Source organism: Globicephala melas, chromosome 10 (genome assembly GCF_963455315.2).
Source record: "Globicephala melas chromosome 10, mGloMel1.2, whole genome shotgun sequence".
Lineage (NCBI taxonomy): Eukaryota > Metazoa > Chordata > Mammalia > Artiodactyla > Delphinidae > Globicephala > Globicephala melas.
The window spans coordinates 5,553,121-5,577,656 of NC_083323.1; the positions used below are offsets into that span (position 1 = coordinate 5,553,121).

The following is a 24,536-nucleotide window of genomic DNA, read 5'->3' on the forward strand; positions in this document are numbered from 1 at the left end:
TGCATTTAAATTCTACATCTATGCTAAATCCCACAAGACTATTTTTTTATGGTAAATAAGATGTCATATGTATCTACATATTTACCCTTGTTGTCATTCTTTCTGTCTTACATTTTTGTGTATTTGCACCTGGACTAATTTTTACTCTGCCTGAAGACTTACCCTTTGTCCTTCTTTTAACGCAAATGTACTGGCAACTAACTCTCTGGGTTTCCATAGTTTATTCAGATTTCCTTAGTTTTAACGTCACATCGTTTTTCTGTCCAGGATTCCATTCAGGATCCCACGTTACATTTCATCATCATGTCTCTGTAGGCTCCTCCTGGCTGTGACAATTTCTCAGACTTTCCTTGCTTTTGGCGACCTTGACAGTTTTGAGGAGTACTGCTCAGATATTTTGTAGAATGTACCTCTATCGGGATTTGTCTGATATTTTTCTCATGATTAGACTGGAGCGATGCTTTGGGGAGGAAGACCACAGAGATAAAGTGCCCTTCTCATCACATCACATCAGGCAGAGGCTGTCAACATGACTTATACTGTTGATGTTGACCTCGATCACCTGGCTGAGGTGTGTTTGTCAGGCTTCTCCTCTATAAACTTAATTTTTTGTTTTCCTCTTTCTCTTTTTCCATACTGCACTCTTTGGAAAAAAAAGTCACTATGTACAGCCCACAGTTAAGGAGTGGGGAATTATTATGCTCCACCTCTTTAAGGGCAGGATATCTACATAAATTATTTGGAATTCTTCTGCAAGGGAGACTTGTCTCTTCTCTCCCATTTATGAATTTATTCAATTATTTCTTTATATCAGTATGGACTCATGCCTCATTTTCCTTCAAATGTCTATATGATCCTCAATAATATATTCGTTTTCACTCCTGATATTGGTGATTTTTAATCTTTTCTCTTTGCTCCTTGAATAGTCTAACTAGAGACATCACTTTTATTTCTCTGTTTATCAAATAAGCTGTGGTTTCATTGATTATTTTATATTGTTTGTCCATGTTTTAGTTCATTGTTTTCTGCTCTTATCTTTATTATTTCTTTTTTTTAACATCTTTATTGGAGTATAATTGCTTTACAATGGTGTGTTAGTTTCTGCTAATTCACAAAATGAATCAGCTATACATATACATATATCCCCATATCTCCTCCCTCTTGCATCTCCCTCCCACCCTCCCTATCCCACCCCTCTAGGTGGTCACAAAGCACCGAGCTGATCTCCCTGTGCTATGCAGCTGCTTCCCACTAGCTATCTATTTTACATTTGGTAGTGTATACGTGTCCATGCCACTCTCTCATTTCGTCCCAGCTTACCCTTCCTCCTCCCCGTGTCCTCAAGTCCATTCTCTACGTCTGTGTCTTTATTCCTGTCCTGCCCCTAGGTTCATCAGAACCATTTTTTTTGTTTTTTTTAGATTCCATATATATGTATTAGCATACAGTATTTGTTTTTCTCTTTCTGACTTACTTCACTCTGTACGACAGACTCTGGGTCCATCCACCTCACTGCAAATAACTGAATTTCATTTCTTTTTATGGCTGAATAATATTCCATTGTATATATGTGCCACATCTTCTTTACCCATTCATCTGTCAGTGGATACTTAAGTTGCTTCCATGTCCTGGCTATTGTAAATAGTGCTGCATTGAACATTGTGTTACATGACTCTTTTGAATTATGGTTTTCTCAGGGTATATGCCCAGTAGTGGGATTGTTGGGTTGTATGGTAGTTCTATTTTTAGTTTTTTAAGGAACCTCCATAATGTTCTCCATAGTGGCTGTATCAATTTACATTCCCACCAACAGTGCAAGAGGGTTCCCTTTTCTCCACATCCTCTCCAGCATTTATTGTTTGTAGATTTTTTGATGATGGCATTTCTGACTGGTGTGAGGTGATACCTCATTGTAGTTTTGATTTGCATTTCTCTAATGATTAGTGATGTTGAGCATCCTTTCATGTGTTTGTTGGCAATCTGTATATCTTCTTTGGAGAAATGTCTGTTTAGGTCTTCTGCCCATTTTTGGATTGGGTTGTTTGTTTTTTTGTTATTGAGCTGCATGAGCTGCTTGTAAATTTTGGAGATTAATCCTTAGTCAGTTGCTTCATTTGCAAATATTTTCTCCCATTCTGAGGATTGTCTTTTCGTCTTGTTTAGGGTTTCCTTTGCTGTGCAAAAGCTTTTAAGTTTCATTAAGTCCCATTTGTTTATTTTTGTTTTTATTTCCATTTCTTTAGGAGGTGGGTCAAAAAAGATCTTGCTGTGTTATATGTGATAGAGTGTTCTGCCTATGTTTTCCTCTAAGAGTTTTATAAAGTGTCTGGCCTTACATTTAGGTCCTTAATCCACTTTGAGCTTATTTTTGTGTATGGTGTTAGGGAGTGTTCTAATTTCATTCTTTTACATGTAGCTGCCCAGTTGTTCCAGCACCACTTATTGAAGAGGCTGTCTTTTCTCCATTGTATATTCTTGCCTCCTTTATCGAAATAAGGTGACCATATATGCATGGGTTTATCTCTGGGCTTTCTATCCTGTTCCATTGAGCTATATTTCTGTTTTTGTGCCAGTACCATACTGTCTTGATTACTGTAGCTTTGTAGTATAGTCTGAGGTCCAGGAGCCTGATTCCTCCAGCTCCATTTTTCTTTCTCAAGATTGCTTTGGCTATTCGGGGTCTTTTGTGTTTCCATACAAATTGTGAAATTTTTGTTCTAGTTCTGTGAAAAATGCCATTGGTAATTTGATAGGGATTGCATTGAATCTGTAGATTGCTTTGGGCAGTATAGTCATTTTCACAATGTTGATTCTTCCCATCCAAGAACATGGTACTCCATCTGTTTGTATCACCTTTAATTTCTTTCATCAGTGTCTTATAGTTTTCTGCATACAGGTCTTTTGTCTCCTTAGGTAGGTTTATTCCTAGGTATTTTATTCTTTTTGTTGCAGTGGTAAATGGAAGTGTTTCCTTAATTTCTCTTTCAGATTTTTCATCATTACTGTATAGGAATGCAAGAGATTTCTGTGCATTAATTTTGTATCCTGCTACTTTACCAACTTCATTGATTAGCTCTTGTAGTTTTCTGGTAGCATCTTTAGGATTCTCTATGTATAGTATCATGTAATCTGCAAACAGTGACAGTTCTACTTCTTTTCCAATTTGTATTCCTTTTATTTCTTTTTCTTCTCTGATTGCTGTGGCCAAAACTTCCAAAACTATGTTGAATAATAGTGGTGAGAGTGGACAACCTTGTCTTGTTCCTGATCTTAGAGGAAATGCTTTCAGTTTTTCACCATTGAGAATGATGTTTGCTGTGGGTTTGTTGTATATGGCCTTTATTATGTTGAGGTAGTTTTCCTCTACGCCCACTTTCTGGAGGGTTTTTATCATAAATGGGTGTTGAATTTTGTCGAAAGCTTTTTCTGCATCTATTGAGATGATCATATGGTTTTTCTTCTTCAATTTGTGAATATGGTGTATCACATTGATTGATTTGCGTATATTGAAGAATCCTTGCATCCCTGGGATAAATCCCACTTGATCATGGTGTATGATCCTTTTAATGTGTTGTTGGATTCTGTTTGCTAGTATTTTGTTGAGAATTTTTGTATCTGTGTTCATCAGTGATATTGGCCTATAGTTTTCTTTCTTTGTGACATCTTTGTCTGGTTTTGTTATCAGGGTGATGGTGGCCTCGTAGAATGAGTTTGGGAGTGTTCCTCCCTCTGCTATATTTTGGAAGAGTTTGAGAAGGATAGGTGTTAGCTCTTCTCTAAATGTTTGATAGAATTCACCTGTGAAGCCATCTGGTCCTGGGCTTCTGTTTGTTGGAAGATTTTTAATCACAGTCTCAATTTCAGTGCTCCTGATTGGTCTGTTTATATTTTCTATTTCTTCCTGGTTCAGTCTTGGAAAATTATTTCTTTTCCTCTACTTATTTCCTTCTACTTTTTCTGTAATTTGTCTGACACACAGGGGATCTTCCTTAGAATGTTCACCTTGTGAACCTGGTGGTAAAATCCAGGAAAGTGTGCCCACCTCTGAGACTGAGCCCCCAGGAGTTTCTCATTCTCAAGCTAATCCTCACTCAGCTTCCAGCACTTTGTCAGAATCACCACTCAAGTGTTCCTTCCAGTTTGTGGCCACAGTGGTTTCTGCTCCAGGTAAGCTGATGTTGGCCATGATTCTCTGTGTACATCTGTCCCTCTAGATTTCAAATTTCTCTGATGCGTCTAAGAAAAGCCATTGATTTTTCATTTGTTCAGCTTTTTTCTTGTTGTAAGGATGGATGTGATTACTTCAAAGCTCTTTACATGTTGAACCTGAAAGCAGAATTCCACTCTTACTTTGTGAAGATGTTTTAGCTGGGAGTAGCATTTTACGTTGGCAGTTATCTTCTCCCAGCATTTTAAAGATATCACTGCATTGTCTCCTGGCTTCTGTCAGCTCTGCTGTTAAATAAACCACCAGTCTTATTGTTGCTTGTTTGAATGTAGTGTGTCTTTTTTTCTCTAGAACCTTCTGAGATTTTCCCTTTGTCTTTGGATTTCATCCGTTTTAGAAATGTGTCTAAGGGTGCTTGTCTTTGTATGCATCCTGCTGGGGTTTACAGTTCTTCTTGAATCTGTAAGTTGTTGTGTTTCATCAAAAATTTTTGTGAAAAATTCTCAGCCGTTATCTCTTCTCCTTTTGCTTATGCCCTGTTCTCTCTGTTACTCTTGGATTCCAATTGTGTATGTTAGTCCTGGTCACAATATCCCATGGGTCTCTTTCATTCTTTTATGTATTTTCCACTATTTCTCTCTCAGTGCTTCAGTCCCATTGACCTGTCTTCCAGTTCATTAATCCTCTGTTCTGCTTTTTCCAATCTGTGGTTTTATTCATATAGTTCTTAATTTTAGTAATTTTTTCAGTTCTGGGATGTTCATTTGGTTTAAAATATATTCCATACCTGTGTCTTTACTTCTGTTGTCTCAGAATATTCCTGAATTTTTAAAAACATATTTATAGCCATTTAAAATCTTTTTCCTGCTAACTCCAGTATTGGGATCACCTGTAGAACTTTTTCTATTGTCTGTTTTTCCCCTTGATTTAGGGTCACATGGTCCCGTCTCTTGGCATGCTGGACAGATTTTCATTGAATGTCAGATATTGTGTTAAGAAAATTGAGAGGCTCTAGATAATGGGTCACCCTTTCCTTTGCTTGTCAGATGGACTGGGGACTGATGCCCTTAATCCAGTTAGGGAATGAATCAATTTGAGGCTGGATTGCAGTTTTTCAAGGCTCCAATTGCCTTTTTTTTTTTTTTTTGAACTCCTTTTTAGGGTATAGTCATCAAAGTTTTTAACTCAGAGTGTGGGTTATTTTCTGAGCCATCACCCCTGAGAAGTCCTGAACTCCATCTAACCTTAGTTTCCTCAGGACCCAAAAAGGTGACCAAAAAAAAAAAAAATCTCTTCAGCTTTTCTGGTCTTTCTGCCTTGATTCCTCAGTCTTCTGCCCCACATGGCTTCTGAATTCAGCAAGTATCAGGGAAAAACTGGCAGTGTCGTCGTTGGTTCTCTGTTTTCCCTTCTTGCCAGGAACCTGACCATTCAAGTCTCTAATTTTGGTCTTTGTGGCCCCATGAGTGCCACTTGTGTCTCTATCAGCTGGTAGTGACTGTCTGCCTGGGCCAGCAGCCCCCGTCCTGAGCCCTGGCCCTGCTCCCAGAATGGGTCCATGACCTACTTTTCCTCTGAGTACTGAGGTCCCTCTTTGCTCAGACTTGTGTCCCTTTGAGTCCTGGTTGTCTCAGCAGCTATCTATATGTCAAACAGATGTTTTGCTGTATTTTATCTGGCTTTTCTGTTTTTTCTCAGTAGAAACAAAGGTCTGCAAGCTGAACACCAGCCCTTCCCTTTTTGATGGGCATTCACTTCTTTTTCTCTTTTATTTTTCCTCTTTAAACAATTGTTCTTTATGCATCTCTACATACGGATGCTTTCATCTCTATGGAAAGGATTCCCAGGAGTAGGTGCTTGGTCTAAGATAATATATTTTTTAATGTTAACACATGTTGTCTGTGTGCTTTTTTAAAAAAAAAACTACAGAATTTCATATTTCTAACAGCTGTGTGTGAGAGTATCTTTTTCTCTAACCCCTGTTATGTAGCATTATAGCTCTTTTTAATTTTTGCTGCTCTGATAGTTTTAAAATGATACCTCAGTTTAAATTTCATTTGCATTTATTTCCCTGACTACTAGTGAGCGTATGTTTTGTTTCGTTTTTTTGCCATGAGAATTTGTTCTTTTGCAAGTTGCCTATTTACATCCTTTGCCTTCTTGTTAACTTATAAGAGGTTTAGACATAATTATTTATCCCTGTCTTCCTAAGAAGCCCGGGCCTCCCACTTTACCCCCATCCTCTAGATTGTCACCGCGGGGACTTTCTCCCCATATGGCTCTGTATCCCTTAACCTGACCTCAGCCTTTCCCCTCCCAGCTGCCACAGCTCTTCTCTGACACTGTTCCATTTGCATCAACTCCAGCCTGGTTCTTTCCCAGGGGCACTGCTTCCCTGCAGCCCTCCCTCCCTCCCTGAGGTGTACATCTACAAGGGCAGTTATCTGTGTCTTTTTTATTCTCTGCCCTGTCCCCAGCCTCTAAAACAGGACCCAGCACAAAACAAGCGTTCAATATTTTTTGAATGAGCCCATCAATTTTGAAGCATTGTAGAACTGTGGTTTAAAATGCCCACTCTGAGCCAGGCTGCCAGGGTTCAAATCCCAGCTCCGTTCCTTAACAACTATGTGACCTTGGGCAAACCTCTCTGTGCCTCGGTTTCCGTATCCCTAAATGGAGATCATTTTAGTAGCTATACCGTAGGATTGTTATAAGGATTAAATGAGCTGATTAAGCTGAGTGTATTAATTTCCTAGGAATTTGTAACAAATTCCCACCAAGTGGGTGGTTTAAACAGCAGAGATCTCTTCTCTCACAGTTCTGGAGGCCAGGAGCCTGAAGGCAAGGTGTCAGCAGAGTCCTCCCTGCGACGGTTGCACAGGAGGACTCTTCCTTGCCTGTTCCAGCTTCTGGCGGTTGCTGGCAATCCTTGGCGGCGTTCCTTGGCTTGCTAGCTGCCACCACTCTGCTCTCTGGCCTCTCCCTTCTGCCTCTGTGTCTTCGCCTGATGTTCTCCTCTCCCTGTGTCTGTGTCCAGGTTTCCCTCTTCTTATAGGACTCCAGTCATTGGATCTAGTGCCCCCACCCAATCCAGCGTGACCTCAACTTAACTTGATTACATCTGCAAAGACCTTGTTTTCATGAAAGGTCACATTCCCAGGAACCTGGGTTAAGGCTTCAGCATATCTTTTGGGGAGACACAATCAACTCAGTCCAATATGTGAACCCTTTCGGTAGGGCCTGGCACCAGAGGTCAGGAACTTCGCTGTTTTGTTCGCTCTTGTATTCCTGGTAGCTTGAATAGTGCCTGGCATATCGGTGTCCCTCAATATATCTTGAATTAACTAACGATTTATTAACCCTTTGTCTTCTGCACTACAGATATATTTTACAATCTATCATTTGTCTTTTTGTTTTATTATATCTTTTGCCATTAAAATGTTTTAAGATTTTGTACAACCCAATATCTTCTATCCTTTCTTCCTCTTTTCTTTTTTTTTTTTTAAATAAATTCTAGGCTTGAAGTCTTGGTTAATAAAGTTTCATTCTTCTACCCACCCCACGCCCCCCACCCCGCACCCAGCTCTCTGTCATATTTTGCAGATAATCTAGACTTTATTGCAAGAATTTTTACTGCTTTATTTTTTAAATGTGAATGCTTAATCTGTATGGAATTAATTGTGTAAGATGGGCTCTTCTATATTTTCCTTTGTCATTTGTGAAATTCTCATTATAGTAGGGTGTACATCTGAAAATTCCCATTTTGTTACACTTATCTATACATTTTTTCTATATCAATGTAATTTTTTTTTTTTTTTTAGTTTAGTAAAGCAGATCGTTCCTTATTTTTCTTCCTTTTTAAATTTTCTTGGCTACTCTCAGGCCAGATTTATATTTTCACATATAAGCTTTATTGCATTACCCCCAAATACATTATTAGGGTCATAATTGGACTTGCATTAAGTTTATATATTGAAAACATATCTGCTTTTGTAATCGAGAAGAGAGAGAGAAAGACGCGCACAGAGCAGAGGGTGGCCGGCTGCTCCGTGGTAGCTTCTCCTGCCGCACCTGACCTTATGCTTGGCTTTGGGCCCGTGGTTTGTCTCCACCTGCCCTTTGAACAACAGATGTGATTCCAGGACTTGAGAACAGCCTCCTCTGAAGGAGGACTGGCTTGTCTGCTTTCATCTGCAATCTTCACGATTTGTTACTGAAGTACTGGTTTCATCTGCCCGTGGAATATGCTAAGATTTTACATGTGTGCAGAAGTGCACTAGGTTCTGGGTATTTGCCTCCAAGGTCAGACATGTCTGGTCGATTTGCAGGTCACCCCTGGGATTCCCCTTGACACTGAAGGCTGTCAGGTCACCTGGCCTTTTATTCTCATTGCACAGTTTCTGAAGGCTGCATTTAGGCTCAGCATTTTGTCATTCTGAGCCATCTAAACACAAGTTTAGTCTTGTTGTGTTCTACAGGGATAATATATTAAAAAAAAAAACCCACTAAACCAAATCATCATTGTCATTGTTTTGTCATCATCATGCCTGCAGCAAAAAAGAAGAGAAAAACCCTACTGTTTTACAACTTCCTGTTTGTTACCAAACCATCAGTCTGTCTTGAAGGTCCAGAGTTGGGCAGTATGGTTGGAGGACGGATTGTTTTTGGAAATGTGGTTCAGCACCATCACCCACGGACTGGGTAGAACTAGATCAGGTGGACTGGATAGATCTAGCCTATGGATTAGACATTTCTAGATTTGGGGGAGTGGTTGGATTGTGGTCATGGTATCTTTCTAGAGGTCACAGCATTGCCACCAAACTTACAGAATCCCATAGACTCAAAGAGCTGGAAAGGAGCTCAGAGCTCATGCACCTACCACCCATCACTGTCTCTTCATTATCCTCCCTCTCCGTTGTTCACCACCTCAGGGGATGCTTCCCTTACCCAGTGATGTTGGACACGGAGTGTGGCAGATGTGACCTGAGCATCAACCTTAAATCTGCTTGTGTGGTCTGGCTTGGCCTTGGGCTCCAGTGATGGGCTATTAGAAGAGCTTGCCCAGGGCAGCTGCTGTCCTTTCAGTTTGGTCCCCAGAATGAATGCGTGTGAAACAGGCCTAAACCCGACCTGCAGCCTGAATCAGAAACATCTAGCCATCTTATATCAGCCAAACTGCACTTGACCTGCAGATCCACTAGGGCAAGAATAAATGTTTGTTTTGTTGTCGGCCACCAAATTTTGGATGGTCGTTATGTGATAGCTGACTCAGAGTCTCTGTCCCTGGTGTCGCTCTGTTCCAAACATGTGGTCCACAAAGGCTTGGGGAGCACCCAAACCCGGTCTGAACTGTGTCCTCTGCAGACTGCCGGGCGGCTCATTGGAGTGGGGAGTGATTCACCTCCCAGTGTGTGGCTGTCCATTGCTTGTAGAGTCTGAGCCTCAACTGTGAGTCCAGACTCAGCCACCAGTGCTGGGCTGTTGTCATTGGCTACCAAGCATCCCTTGGCAGTACCCCCAGTGGAGTTATTTGAGTGTCTCTGTGCTCAAGCATGTCCTTGGGGACAGGTGCCAGTGACTCTGGGCTTCAGGCTCCTCATCTGTGGGTGACTCTGTAAATGTTGCAACCAATGCGCCAGGCTCCCCCACTGCTGAGACAGGATGACACGTGTTCAAACCTTTGCTCCACTGCTTACAGCTGGGTCTTTCTAGCAAACTGTTGGTTTATTTAGCCTTCCTAAACTTTGGTCTTCTCATTTGTAAGATGGACTTAGTCATATTTCCGTTGAGGAGTTGTTGCGACGTTTAAATGAGATAATGTGTACCGTGGCTGACACCTAGTAGCTCTTCAGTCAAGTTCTCGTTCTCAGTGACACTTGCAAAGCTTCTATTACTTCCGGGAGTCCATGTTCACTGCTCTGAAGTCAGCTCTGGCCCTTGTCATTAGGCCATTAATGCTGGGACTCTGTGCTTGAGATGCGCACCAGCTTTAACTCTCAATTCTGAGCCACTGTCTCCGGAACAGTGCCCCCCCTGCCCCTGGCCACCATCAGTGTTCTCAAGCAAGGGGCTTTTATCTAAGATGCTCCACCTCCTTTGAACATCCATTTCATTCTCCACAGTCCTCCTGTCCCTTAAGAAACAAAAAGGAAATCCCGTTGCTTTAACTGCACTCATAACAGGCAACAGCATCTCAAACTAAATACACTGCGACCTGTGCAGGTGACAGCATCATGTTTGCCTCTCATGTAGGTTTGCATCAGCTTTGAACACTCTGTCTTGCTGGGGCCACATGGACAATCAGATGTGTGTGTCTGAATATTCTAGGAAGCATTTGCTAAAAGAATTTCAACTCTCTATTCAAGTACAAATCTGTTTTGAGAGTTCCGTGTTCTCTTGCAGCCATGGTACTCTCATCCCTAGTACCAGGTTTGCATGTGACCAGATAGTCTTGATTGAATTCTCTGATTATTTCTACATTCTGGACGACTGTGGCAGCTAGTAGTGGGAGAGGACCTGGAAGAGCAGGAATCACTGGGATGGGGGATGGAGGGTGGAGAGATGGAGTAAGTCTGAAATTCTTGAGAAGACTTTTTTTGCCTGTTTCATTTTGACTATGAATGGGTATGTGAAGAAATACAAGTAATATTACTTATTAAAAAGAAAGCCCAGAACTCTCTTTGGTTTTATCACAAATAACTTAGGTTAGAGAATCTCCAGGTAGGGAGGAATGGCTAAGAAAGCCGTCTCCAGATTTTGTGCACGTGAATTCTACCTTCTCCTTGGGCCGTGTCCCTTAAACCTCTGGCTTGTGTATAAACATGAGTCTTTTCCTTGGTTCCCCTTAACCGAGGCAGACTGACATTTTCAAAAGAGAATGTTACTAAATATAGTATTAAGGGGAGAACAATAAAGATATCATGGCTGATCCAGCACCAAAGCAGTGAAATACCCAAGTGTGAAGCATCTGTAGGTCAGGTCTCAAGAACAAGTTCAACTTCACAGTTCCTCGCCCGACTCCCTTTCCTCCTGCTTCCTTTTGTACGTCTCACAGGACAACGTCTTCTTGTCCTGCCTCACGATATTCTTGATAGTCTAACTACTTCCTAGCCAAGGCTGGATGACCACTTCGCACGCTTATCTGCCTCACATGGACTTTCTCACGTCAGACTCAAGATTCATCCTCATGCCGTAGGAGTTGGGCGAGTGTCCAGGGTTCCCTTACACTGACATCCCCCCTCTTCTTCTCGTTCAGCATTTGTTGAGCATCTACTGGGTACTCTTGGGGTACAGAGGTGAAAAAGAAGTGCTGCTAATTTCTCTATCCACCGGCAGTTTGTCAGGTGCTTGCCATGTGGTAGGTCCCATATGAGCAACTGTTTATGATAGAAGCAAGCAGAGGGGCTGTGGACGCTCAAAAAAGAGTTTTGTCTCTAAGGACTGGGAAGGCTTTCCCTGAGCTGGTGACAGCTGTGATTTAAGGACGCGCTTGCTACAGCATGCAAGCAAGCGTTACAGGGAGTTCTGCTTCCTGTGTGGCTGAATAAGCTCCTACCAGACCAACTTTCCCAGAAACGTCAACTATAAACACTGGGCGATGTGAAACAAGTTAGTAAATAAATAACCAAGTACCTGAAGGCTGTGGAGGATGAAGCTAAGCAAACAGATTCCAGAGAGGAGTCAACTCTTGGAAGTGGGAAGAGCATGGGGAAATGTTCCCATGGAAACGGGAATAGCATGGGGGAGTATTCCCATGGAAACGGGAATAGCATGGGGAATGTTCCCATGGAAACGGGAATAGCATGGGGAAATGTTCCCATTGTTTTCAGCTTTTCACCTGAGTGAAGGCTAAAGTTGGTGCCACATAAGGTAGATAAAACACTGATAGGAAACCAGCAGTCTTTCCAGCCTGAAGAACCAGAGAGCAGAGAGAGATTCGAGTGACTAAGGCCATTGGGAAGTAAAGGGGGATTTCTGTAAAGGACAGAGCCAGAGAGTGGATGCTCAAAATTCTGTTTATAAATTCTGCCCAAATCTCTGGCTGACCCTGAATGAAACAAGAGTGGGGCAGACTGAAAGGAGCCTGGCTAAGGATAAAAGAACCAAACTGAGATTTAAACCGCTGCCCAGCAGACAGAATCCAACCAAGTCTACTGCCTACTCAAACAAATAAACAAAATGTAACAGAACCCAGAATCTCCACACCATAACATTCATAACGTCCAAGATACTATCCAAATGTATCAACATATGGAGAAATAGGAAAACGTGACCTTTCTCAAGAGAAAAGACTCTAAGATGATCCAGATGTTAGAATTAGCACTCGAAGTCTTTAAAGTAACTATTATAACTATGCTCAGTGATGCAAAAGAAAGTATACTCATAATGAATGATAATATAGGAAATCTCAGCAGAGAAATAGAATTTTTGAAAAAAACCAAATGGAAATTCTAGAACTGAAGAAAAAAAGAATATCCTAAATAAAAATTCACCAGAAGGGCTGAACCACAGAATGGAGATGACAAAAGGAAGAGTCAGTGAGCTTGAAGATAGATCAACAGAAGTTACACAAACTGAAGAAGAGAAAGGAAAAGGTAAAAAAACACAATAGAACAGTTGCCTCAGGGACATGTGGAACAACATCAAAGGTCTAGCATAGGTATAATTGGAGTCACAGAAGGAAAGGAAGACCAGGGAAGAAGACATATGTGAAGAAATAATGGCTGAAATTTCCCAATTTTTGGTGAAACCTTTACATGTATAAATTTGAGAAACGCAGAAAACCCACAGTTGGATAAATACAAAGAAAAGTCATAGATAAACTGAAAACCAAAATCAAAGAGAGAAATCTTAAAGCAGCATGTGAATAATGACACATTAAAAGGGGAACAATTATTTGAATTACCATCACCTTATCAGAGACGATGGAGGCCAGAGGACAGTGGGACAGAAACTTTACCATCCTGAAAGGAAAGCAGAAACAAAAACAGACAAAAACCTCTCACATCCAGCAAAAGTCTCCTTTAAGAATAAAGGTGAAATAAAGATATTTTCAGATTAAAAGAAAACATAGATAAGTCCTTGCAAACAGACCTTCACTATAAGATATGCTAAAGGAAGGGAAGGAATTTGATACTAGATGGAGACTCAGATGATCCTGAAGGAATAAAGAACATTGGAAATGGTAACTATCCAATTAAATATAAAAGGTTATTTTCTTCTTAATTAAAATGCATTTAAGGGCTTCCCTCGTGGTGCAGTGGTTGAGTCCACCTGCCAATGCAGGGGACACGGGTTCGAGCCCTGGTCCGGGAAGATCCCACATGCCGTGGAGCAACTAAGCCCGTGTGCCACAACTACTGAGCCTGCGCTCTAGAACCTGCGAGTCACAACTACTGAGCCCGCGTGCTGCAACTACTGAAACCCGTGCGCCTAGAGCCCGTACTCCGCAACAAGAGAAGCCATTGCAATGAGAAGCCCGTGCACTGCCACGAAGAGTAGTCCCCACTCACCACAACTAGAGGGAGCCCGCGTGCAGCAACAAAGACCCAACGCAGCCAAAAATTAATTAGTTCATTAATTAATTTTAAAAAGTGCATGTGAGTGCTTAAAGCGACCATTTTAACATTGTCTTGTGGGGTTTAGAATATATGTAGATGTCAAAAAACCTACAATTACAGCTTAAAGGACAGGGGCAGGGTACGAATCTACATGGTTGCAAGGTTCCTACATTTCAGGTGATGTGGTTCAGTATTACTAAATAGACTGTTAAAAGTTAAGGGTGTGTGTTATACTCCCTAGATAAACTACCACAAAAATGATGTCAGAGGCATAGCAAACAAGTATTACTCACATAGAGACTGGTGGATATATCCCCAAAGCACGAGGTGCTTTGCAGGAGCTGGACTTGGAAAGATTGAATCACTCACTCAACTTCCAGTTACTGGGCACCTACCGGGGAGCACCTGCCTTCACAGAGAGAGCCCAGCAACAACTCCGTGAAATGGTGTGGCCTAATGTGGAAGAATCAGTCTACGATCTAAGTGATGTCCCGGGAATGGTGGAAGTGACAGTTTGGTGAATCAGAATATGCCAGGTCACAGTTTGTTATTCTTTGAGGATCTTTCTTAGGGAAATGCCTCCTAGAAAAGACCAAAGGACAAAACTTGAATGGTTAAACACTTGAAAATCTGTTTTATAAATGTTGCAGATTCGCCTTACATTGTATTGTAAATTGCCTCCAAGGTTGTGATAAGTGTAGCTGATTCGCTGCCCTTTTCATCCTAGGAATGAGTGGTGCGAGGTGGGGGCAGGAGGCACACTGATGTATGTGACATGCTTAGTGCCTGTCAGGGGACTGCGCTCCCGGGCATTGTATCCTTGGTGGTGCTCTGTGCCCACAGGGGATGGCACGCCTGCAACCTCCGGACAGGCTGCCTAAGGCATGCCCAGCCTCCCCCGTGCTTCTCAGTGCTCCCTCCAGGCTGTGAAACATTTGCCTACAGACATTTTCTTACTATTTATTACATATGTTTTTATGAAAGGACTGAGCAGGAGGAATTTGCAATGAATAATTCATGTATAATTGTTTTCAAAATATAAAGTAATTTTTCAAAGAAAGCCACCGATCTATCCGTTTCAGAGCCCCCACTGCTGCTTGGGTGCCTGTGCGTGGGCCACGGCAGTCTGCCTGAAGGCTTTTGCTCCATCCCGAGCTGGGACAGGCTCCTGCACAGAGCGGGACGGGCTGGCTGTGTTTGCAGATGGCGCAGAGCCTCCAGAATTCCCAGCCACGCACTCCTGCCCAGGTCCCCAGGCGGGCCCCTGGGGCAGCCTTGGAATCCAGCACCGCTCCCCACCTCCACCGAGCCCCCGGCAGCACCGCAGCACCTGCATCGCCCTCCCTTTTGCTCAGCTACCAATCCCGCACCGAGCGCATTCTGCAGCTTGTTTGCTTCACCACACATACAAGACAAGCCAAGGCCAGTGCCCGACCGACTGGGCGGGCAAGACAGTGAGCTGCTGTCACATTCAGCTCATTACTGACATAGGTGGCCAGGGGTGCCAGCTCCCTGGTCCTAGCCCACACGCCAGAAATGGCGGCACCAAAGCAGGGGCTGATGGCTCTACTGCTGCTGTGGGTACCCTGTTGCTGCTAAGTAGGTTTATATTCTGCAGACCTAGTCTGCAGAGGCCGGGGCACAAGGCTCCACCTGTCCTGTCAGACCCCAGGGAGCAGAGGAGAAACTGTCTCCTGACAGCTTCCCAGAAGTTTCTCCTCTGCTCCCGGGGCATAAGGGAACGTGGGAGGTGGCCTCATAGCCACTTCTTAGAGGCCTCCCACCCACTGGTGTCCCAAGGGCATCTCAAGGTGTTCTGTCGAGACCCAGATTAGCCTTTGCCTGTGTGGCCTGTTCGGATACATGTGAGAGTGCCAGCGCGCCATGGAGGAGCACCTCCCCCACTTCCTACGGTCATTTCCTATCCATTTCCGCCTGCCCTGTTCTTTGCCTGGGCCCCAGTGACCTTATTCCAACAGTGGAGTTCATCATAGGGGTTAAGAGGAACTGGGTTGGAACCCCAGGTCTGTCACTTTCTAATCATGTGACTGGGGCAGCTCTCATAGCCTCAGTTTCCACATCTTTAAAATGGAGTTAGTAAGAGTGCTTTTCTCATGGCTTATGACAAGGATTAAATGAGACGTTAATAGCTGTAAAGATCTCAGCACAATGTCTGGCATGTAATAGGCATAGGCACTGCTACATGATGATGATGATGATGATGGTAATGGTGGTGATGATGATGATGGTGATGGCAGTGATGATGATGATGATGATGGTTATGATGGTGGTGATGATGGTGATGGTGGTGATGATGGTGATGATGGTGATGGTGATGATGGTGATGATGGTAATGGCGGTGATGATGATGATGATGATGGTTATGATGGTTGGTGATGATGGTGGTGATGGTGGTGATGATGGTAATGGCGGTGATGATGAGGATGATGATGATGGTTGGTGATGATTGTGATGATGGTGGTGATGGTGGTGATGATGAAGATGATGGTAATGGTGGTGATGATGATGATGTTGATGGTGATGATGATGTTGATGGTTATGATGGTGGTGATGATGATGGTGATGATGGTTATGATGGTTGGTGATGATGGTGATGATGATGGTGATGGTGGTGGTGATGATGATGATGGTGATGATGGTGGTGATGATGATGCGATGGTGATGATGGTAATGATGGTGGTGATGGTGATGATGATGATGACGGTTGGTGATGATGGTGGTGATGACGAAGGTGCTGATGATGATGGTGATGATGGTGGTGATGATGATGGTGGTGGTGATGATGGTGGTGGTGGTGATGATGATGGTGGTGGTGGTGATGATGGTGGTGGTGGTGATGATGATGGTGGTGGTGGTGAGGATGGTGATGACGGTTGGTGATGATGGTGGTGGTGGTGGTGGTGATGGGTACTATCTCATCCCATTCTCCTGCTCCCTTTCCCCTATTCAGCTTCCTGCACAGAATGCAGTCAGTGTGGTGCTAACCCTGCTATTCCTCTGCTGTCTAACTTACTCTGGCTCCCTGTGCCATCACAACCCCTGATCATCCCCGTGTTAATGGCTGATCTGTGTGTTCCCCAACACTCAGGCACAGCCTTTCTTCTAACCCATCTCCAGACTTGGCTGTCCCACACAGCTTTCTTGCATCTGTCTTGGGAGAATCCAGTCTTCCTGGGTGTCTTTGGCCCTTAGATGCATGGACACATTTTGAATTGTGATTCAGTATCCTTTTCTGGAAGGAAAGCCATGTTTTCTCATTTAAATCGTGAATACCGTGAGAACAGCAGGGGTGCTGTCTTTGGTCCCACCTCTCTTCCCCTCAGCATCCCTTCCGGGAGGTTCACCTCCAGGCAGGCAGCTCTGCCCAGGTTGTTGACTAACTGACTGCTGGCAAAGGGATGCCAGCATCACGTGCCCTTCAAACAGCCCACCTCATCAGTTTCTCCTAGGAAGGTGTCCTCTCCTGGGAAGAGTCATCTAGATGATTCTACTTCAGTTTGCAATGTAGGGAAGTGTGTTTCCTCAGTTGCTTCCCACCCCCTGCCCACCAGGGGTGTGAATTTTCTATTCACACAAAGTAGAAACCGTTGGTAAAAAGTAGGTTATGTGGGGCTTCCCTGGTGGCGCAGTGGTCGGGAGTCCGCCTGCCGATGCAGGGAGCGCGGGTTCGTGCCCCGGTCCGTGAAGATCCCACATGCCGCGGAGCGGCTGGGCCCGTGAGCCATGGCCGCTGAGCCTGCGCGTCCGGAGCCTGTGCTCCGCAACGGGAGAGGCCACAACAGTGAGAGGCCACGTACCGCAAAAAAAAAAAAAAAGTAGGTTATGTGCACTGGAATGAAGGGATCACAGATAACTTTCAGTGAGTGGATCACACCAGGAGAGGAAAAAAGGGGTGTCCATGGATCCCCCTGCAAAAAAACATAGTAACTTACTGTTTAAACTGTGGACCATCATGAGACTTCGATCAAAATTCTAGTTTTCCCTCCTCAAGCCGCCTTGCTTTATCTTGTTCATGTTTCCGAGGATATATGTGAATATAAATCTCACTTATGAGCCTTGAAAGCCACTGCTGTCACAGCAAGTGTGAATCTGAAGACCTGGACGGCGTGGCCAGGGAAAAGGTCTGCAGCGATGCTTGCGGCCCCGAGTGCCTGCCGTGCCGACCGACCAAAGCCAGGCCGGCCACCCGCCCGTCTCTTTGTTCACTCATTCACTCAACAGACAAGCCTGGCACTGGGCCCCAACCCCAGGACACTGGGCCTCGCCCGCAGGGAGGCCTTGGGTGGAGGCAGACAAGTAACAGTCACAGGCTGGAGCACAGGGGCCATGGTGGTGAGCCTGCCGCAGGCCTGGAGGGGCTCAGCTGGCAGGGACCCCGGGACCACCTAACGGCCTCTCCCCTAGCTTGTCTTCCTTGTCAGGTCCTGGAAGATAACAGAATGCCAATAGATGACGATCAGTATGCTCTGCTGACTGCAAAATTAGGGTATAAGAAAGAAGGGATGAGTTATCTTGATTTTGCAACAGGATTTGAAGGTAGCTGATGGCCAAGTGCAAACCTGTCTCCCACCCGTGGCCCTGCCGGTCTTTCCGAGTGGTGCCACTAGGCTGCTGGGGTTGAAGTAGTGTGAGCTAAGATGTTGAAACGGTGTGTGAGTCCTAAGACTGAAACAGACATTTAAAAAAAACTTTTTCTTTGTGTTTTGGCCTTTTTTTTTTTCACTCAGCTGCACCGTGAGTGCAGAATTTTGTCGGACAGAGCCTCGTGCAAATAGTAGGAGCCCAAATGGTTTCTACAATTTACTCCCAAGCCTGTGCTTCTCCAATCACACCTCGTGTCCTTTAAGGTTCTCCTCCTAAGCATAGATGCTGGTCATCTGTGATTAGTGACACCCACGCACCAGCAAGGCAAATGTTCCTCCTCGCTTTTTGCAGATAAGGGAGCAGAGGTGCTGAAAGATCCAGTGACCCGCCCAGGATCACCCGGCCACCGCCCCTCCCCTCCTGCCCCAGCCCCGTCCCGGACCCACATGGTTGTCAGGAGATTGTTGGGCACCGTGGAGTCCGGGCTGGAGGCGGGGCCTCCCCTTCGCCACCTGCTCTGTAATCTGCTCTCCCGGCCGCACGCCAGGCAGGCGGATGACCAGCACCCAGCCTCCCGCTTCCTGGCTCTGTCGTCTCTCCCCTCCCTTGTCTCCACCCTTACTGAAGTTTAGGTAGACAAATAAGCCCTCTGGAAAAGCTGCAGAAATCACACATATATATGCATGACTCCGTGGATATATCAATGCACTGCAGGCTGGATGGGGCGGAACCCAGAGCCCTATTTGCATTTTGCCGTCTTCCCCGGGGTTAGCCTGGGAGATGACTGGACGGTGCGGCGGGCCTTGCTAGAGAAGCTGGCCACTGGGACTCCTCACCCATCCAACACCACCGCCCCCCCCCACCGATTTCATTTGCCGATCCTAAGGGAGAGGGGTCCCACACCCCCCAAAAAGACAACACGGAAGCCATGGAATTTAAGATTTTGACACTTTCTTTGGCTACGTGTTTTGACTTTCTTGGAGGAACCCCCGTTTATTTTAGCGAGTGCTTCCGATGCCCGGGTGCATCCGTCGCTGAGGTGAGAACATTGGAGCCCAGGGTGAGTGGTCACTCGCTTGAGGTGCCAGGGTGGTGAGCCTGTCACAGAGCGAGCACTGCACTCAGCAGCTTCCTCCCTACCCTCCTTCCCCCTCTCTGCCCTCCATCAGTCCCCCCAACATATGGCCAGGTGCTGAGGGTGGGGGAAGATGGCGGCTCCAGGCCGTTGGGGGGTTGGGGATGGACACGGCAGAGGGGATCAAGCAGCGGGGTTGGGGGGGGCGTGTTATCTGCCAGGCATAGCGAAGCCCAGGGAGGCCACTCCAGGCCCAGGTGGGGGTAAGGCAGAGGCCAGGTTCTGGGCTGGACTCAAGGATGCCCACAAGCTCCAGACGCCCTGCCCGCTGCCCATCCTGCAGACCATGTGGGGGGCAGGGGGGGCTGTGGGTGTGACATGTGCAGAGATTCACGTCCAAAACCAAGTCCCAGGTTGTAGCCTGGCTTTAGACAAGGCCACACTCAAAGTGTCACAACCTGATGGAAATGGGTTGGTTTTGAGGTGGAGGTTACACCTCCTTCCTCCGTTTTAAGAGAGAGAGAGGGCCTAATGCAGTAATCAACCAGCTGGGTTCTGGAACCCGAGGGGCCTGGCTTAGCTGTGAAGTCTGTGAGCCCCGTGACCTTGGGGAGGCGAGCCTCCATGTCCTTATCTGGAGAATGGGCATAAGAATAGATTTCCTTGTGTGTAAACTGGGCTCAAGAAGAGACTACCTCTTAGGGTTGTTGAAAAGACCAGGACTTGTCCAGAGACCTCTGGCACAGAGGAGGTCAGGACCTGCCTCATGACTGAATTACACTTTCCTGTGTTTAGGACCTGATTCTAGGAAACAGAACAGCCAGGAATCCTCATTCTCTGCCTCTGGGAATGGAGAGATGGGTAAGATGTGGTCCCTGCCCTGGAGGACGGACAGAGGAGCCAGACAGGAAACGTGCTGGGCAGGAGCATGGCCCTGGTGGTCTGGAGAACAGGTTCTTCTCGTGGTGACGGGGACATGTCTAAGACCATAAGAGAGTTCATGCTAGGTTCAGTCCGCGGGGTTGTAGTACTGTATAGTGTTCTAACAGGCCTGGGGACCGAAGAAGTCAAGTGTTGACATAGAAATAAAGAGCCGTGCTCGCCACTAAGGGAAGTCCCCTGATTGATGTCGTTGTTTCAGATCCTAAGATGAACGGGCCAGAAGTGAGTTCATCTCAGACTCCAGTTCTTTCCAAAGGGAACTTGGACGGCTACTTTATAACTGCTGAAGAGTGCCTGAGACAGTTCCCCCGGAGACTGAAGGAATCCTTCCGGGTAAATCATGACCTCTGTGCCGCTTGGCTTCTCCAGACACCCCTCCTACCCTCTCCTCGCTCGCAGCCATTCAGCTGCAGTAGCGGGTGTGAGCCCTGCGGCCCCAGCACGTCCTGCTCGTCGGGACACAGAGCGCTCCGTCCGCAGACTCGGGCTTGCCTTTTCTCCCCTTCCCGGGACAGGGCTTAACTCTGCGATGCCCTCCCCTCCCCGAGGCCCTTCCCTGCTGACACTTTGCTGGGTCTGCCTTCTGCCCCTCAAAGGCCTTGGAGAAGTAAGGAGACCCTCCTCACAAGACAGGGAGGGGTGGGAAGGGGCATAACAACCCAAATTACAGTGAATTCAGGATGCTTTCAGGCATTCCATCCACTCTACTCCTGCACTCACCAAACAAGCATTGTGCACTTACATGTCATAAGCTGGACTCTCGGCTAAAAGCTAGGGCTGAAATATGGGAGCCCTGTTCAGGGAGCTCAGTCCAGCCCAAGACACAGATGGTCAACAGACAATTCGACACATCATGATTGGCTGCCGTAGAGGGACCGGTACTGTGCTATGGGAGCACAGGGGAAGAAACCCATTAAGGAGGGCTTCCTGGAGGAGGTGACCCCTGAACCAAATCTTAAACCCTCAGCATGTGCTGGCCAGAAAAAGAAGGGAGTGAAAAATAGAAGAGTGGGCTTGCTTAAGGCGGGTGGCAGACAGGTCATGTGCTTTAGGGAAAAGCTCCCAGGTCTGTGTGACCGAGGCATGGTTTGCATGCAGAAGCTGTAATGGATAAGACAGGAGAAAGAGCAGCCATTCAAACACAGAGGCAGGAATGACCTCAAATGTTTTTGTGTTGAGAAGTAAAAGAGGGTCATTAAAGTGGGAAGGAAAATTGATAAATCGACCACATTAGCTACGAAACGGGGCAGAGGGCACGAGGGAGTTAGAATGTGTCCTCGCCAGGGTGTGGAGACCCCAGGGTGTGCAGGGGCAAACACCTCAGTAGCTGAAAATCCAGTGAGCCCAGGGGAGGAGAGGTGGGGAGCACCCTGTGGGTGGAGCCAGCCCCCAGGGGCAGGGCATCCAGAGTTTGCTGTGCTTGAAACATCTTCCCCGCGTGGACTGCCAATTGGAGATTCATTTTGGTTATTACTGAGCTCCCATTTTAAAATATATACTTATGATGACTGTCTAGCTCAGATTTGCGGCATGGTTCTGACTTTGACTATTCGGTCCAGCCATCAGACTGTACGTCCTAATTCTTGGTTTGAAAACATATGGTCACCGTAAGCAGATAGGGGGAGGGGTAGTCCTCATTATTTCATCCAATGTGATGCCCAGCGGAGAAGAGCACGGAGCAGGCGGGCGTCGTTTACGGGGTGGAGAGCCTGGCGGGAGGGAGAGAGGGCAGAAGGGGAAGCAGAGGCACGGGGGCAGCAGCCCCTCCGTGCTGGTTAGCAGGGCCGGGTGGCCATCGCCCGCTGCTGCCTTTGACCTGCGGCCTCACCCATGGCAGCCCAGGCCCCTTGCTCTGGCCCCTCCTCGCCTGTCTCCTCCCAACTCTCCTTTCCCCTGGGGACGCGGGGAGGCCAAGCTCCCTGCTGGCGCCACCGCCTTGCTACGTTAATTATCAGTGTAGCTTGGTTACGGCACTCAGATGGCCCGTATTTCCTAAGATGGTCTTTATTTTAAATAGTTAACTAAAAACGTTCACCAACACCCACCCATCCTGCAAAGAACTTATAACCTAGTAGATAAGACAAAGACGTGAACCCCTAATTGCCAGGGTTTGCGTGATACAGACTCGGGTGCTGGTTATATCCAGGTTCCCTGGGGGGCTGCTCATTGCCCTCACGTGTATATGTAAACGGGACAAGGAGTGTGTCTATTTTTTTTTAATAAATTTATTCATTTTATTTATTTATTATTTTTGGCTGCGTTGGGTCTTCGTTGCTGCGCGCGGGCTTTCTCTAGTTGCGGCGAGTGGGGGCTACTCTTCATTGCGGCGCACGGGCTTCTCATTGCGGAGGCTTCTCTTGTTGCAAAGCATGGGCTCTAGGCGCGCGGGCTTCAGTCGTTGTGGCGCACGGGCTCTAGAGCGCAGGCTCAGTAGTTGAGGTGCACGGGCTTAATTGCTCTGCGGCATGTGGGATCTTCCCGGAGCAGAGATCAAACCTATGTCCCCTGCACTGGCAGGCAGATTCTTAACCACTGCGACACCAGGGAAGTCCCAAAGACTGTGTATTGATTGTTGAGTGGGAAGGTACCGTCACTTTATTTCTTTTATTGAGCTCCTATTCATGAGAAATTCTTGAATCTCTCTGTCCATCAATAATGAAGAAACGATTTTGTATTAGTTGAAAATGCTATTAATCCTGCTGCCGCTGTTGTCTGCCCAGCGATTTTGTAGCCAGATGAGTCCATCTCAGCACAGTTAGGTTTACGGGCAACAGCACAGTTGAGCAAGGCAGCCTCAACCTCATAGCCCAGGCCAAAGACCACGAACAGTCGAAGGAGATAATTCATTGTGACCAAACAAGGGGCGTCCCCCGTCCCTGGACCCCCTGCGTGACCTGGGGACATGACCTGGGGACAGGTTCCTGTGGCCCTTGTGGGTTCACCTTCAACCTCACCCTCTAGACAGCGTCCGTGCAGGTTCAGGTGCATGTCTGTGAAGTCATGTATATTTTAAAAAAACAAGCAGGATCAAAGTCCCCACACAAATAGGGTCTCCTATACATATGCTTCTGCCGCTGCATTTTTCACTTCACAATCTGTCCTGGACACCTGACCTTGCAGGGTGATCCCAACACGCAGCTCTGGTCAGAGTGTCCCCTTTCTCTTAGGATGAGCCCGGGTCCTGCCTGTCTGGTCTGCAGCCCGTCTCTGGCCCCTCTCGACCCCCCTTCTCCTCCCGTCACACTACGGCCAGCACCCAGCCTCCCCTTCCTGGCCTTGCACATCCTACTCCTTTGCCTGGATTGTCACTCCTCTCTCTGTGACCAGCTAACTCCTACCAAAGCGCTGGTCCTTCTTAAGTTCTTAGTCCTCCCTCCGGCCCTTCAGACCTGCTGGGAGGTCTGCTGCTGTCCACTCACCTTCCGGCATGCAATGTGGGGGACTTGTAATTCCATGAGACGTCAAGGCACGATAACACAACTGGCTACCACGGTGCGTACCATGCAAATAGGTGTTTGTTAAATGCATAAGAGAATTCACTTTACATGCCAGGCAGTGAACCTACACGGCCTCAGTTGTTTCAGTCCCCACAACTAGCCTATCAAGTAGGCGCTAGCGTTCCCATTTTATAGATGAAGAAACGGAGGGTCAGAGATGGGGAGAGACTTCCCCGAAGCCACATACCTAGTAACTGTCGTAGCCAGGAATTGAAATAATATCCTTTTCACTCCAACATGTATTGGCTCCAATAAAATTAGGAGTCTTCATGCTGGGAAGTCAAAGACTGAGACTCAGGGAATGAGTAAATGCTTTAAATTTGTGCAGATTATAAATACGGGTTTCCACGGCATCTAGATTGTCCCTGTAGCCCAGCAATTAGGGCTGCGCCAGAGCACCTCTCCCCCGCCTTTTGCTGCGCTCATCCCGCTGACTCGCTGTCACTTGCTTACATATCTTTCTTCCCTACTGGACGGAGAACCTTGATGTCAGGGGCCAGTTATCAGTACGTCCCTGCACCTAGCAGGGTGCTTCGTGCATCCTAGGTACCCAGGAAATAGTTGCTGCATCGTTCGTACCCAGCCTCACTCCACGGGTGTTTCCTAAGCACTGCTCTCTGGACTGGAGCTGTCACGAGGAATGGATCAGAGCCCACGTTTACCTTTAGAGGTGGAGCAGACAGCACGTG

The 24,536-nt window shown here is 46.2% G+C and overlaps 1 protein-coding gene across 1 annotated transcript in view; it reads left to right on the forward strand.

Annotated features, from left to right (window-relative positions):
* The window catches only part of LOC115852689 (EF-hand calcium-binding domain-containing protein 6), a 126,554-nt gene that overhangs the window by 16,958 nt on the left and 85,060 nt on the right, over positions 1-24,536 (forward strand). The gene's annotated exons all lie outside the window — the stretch shown is intronic.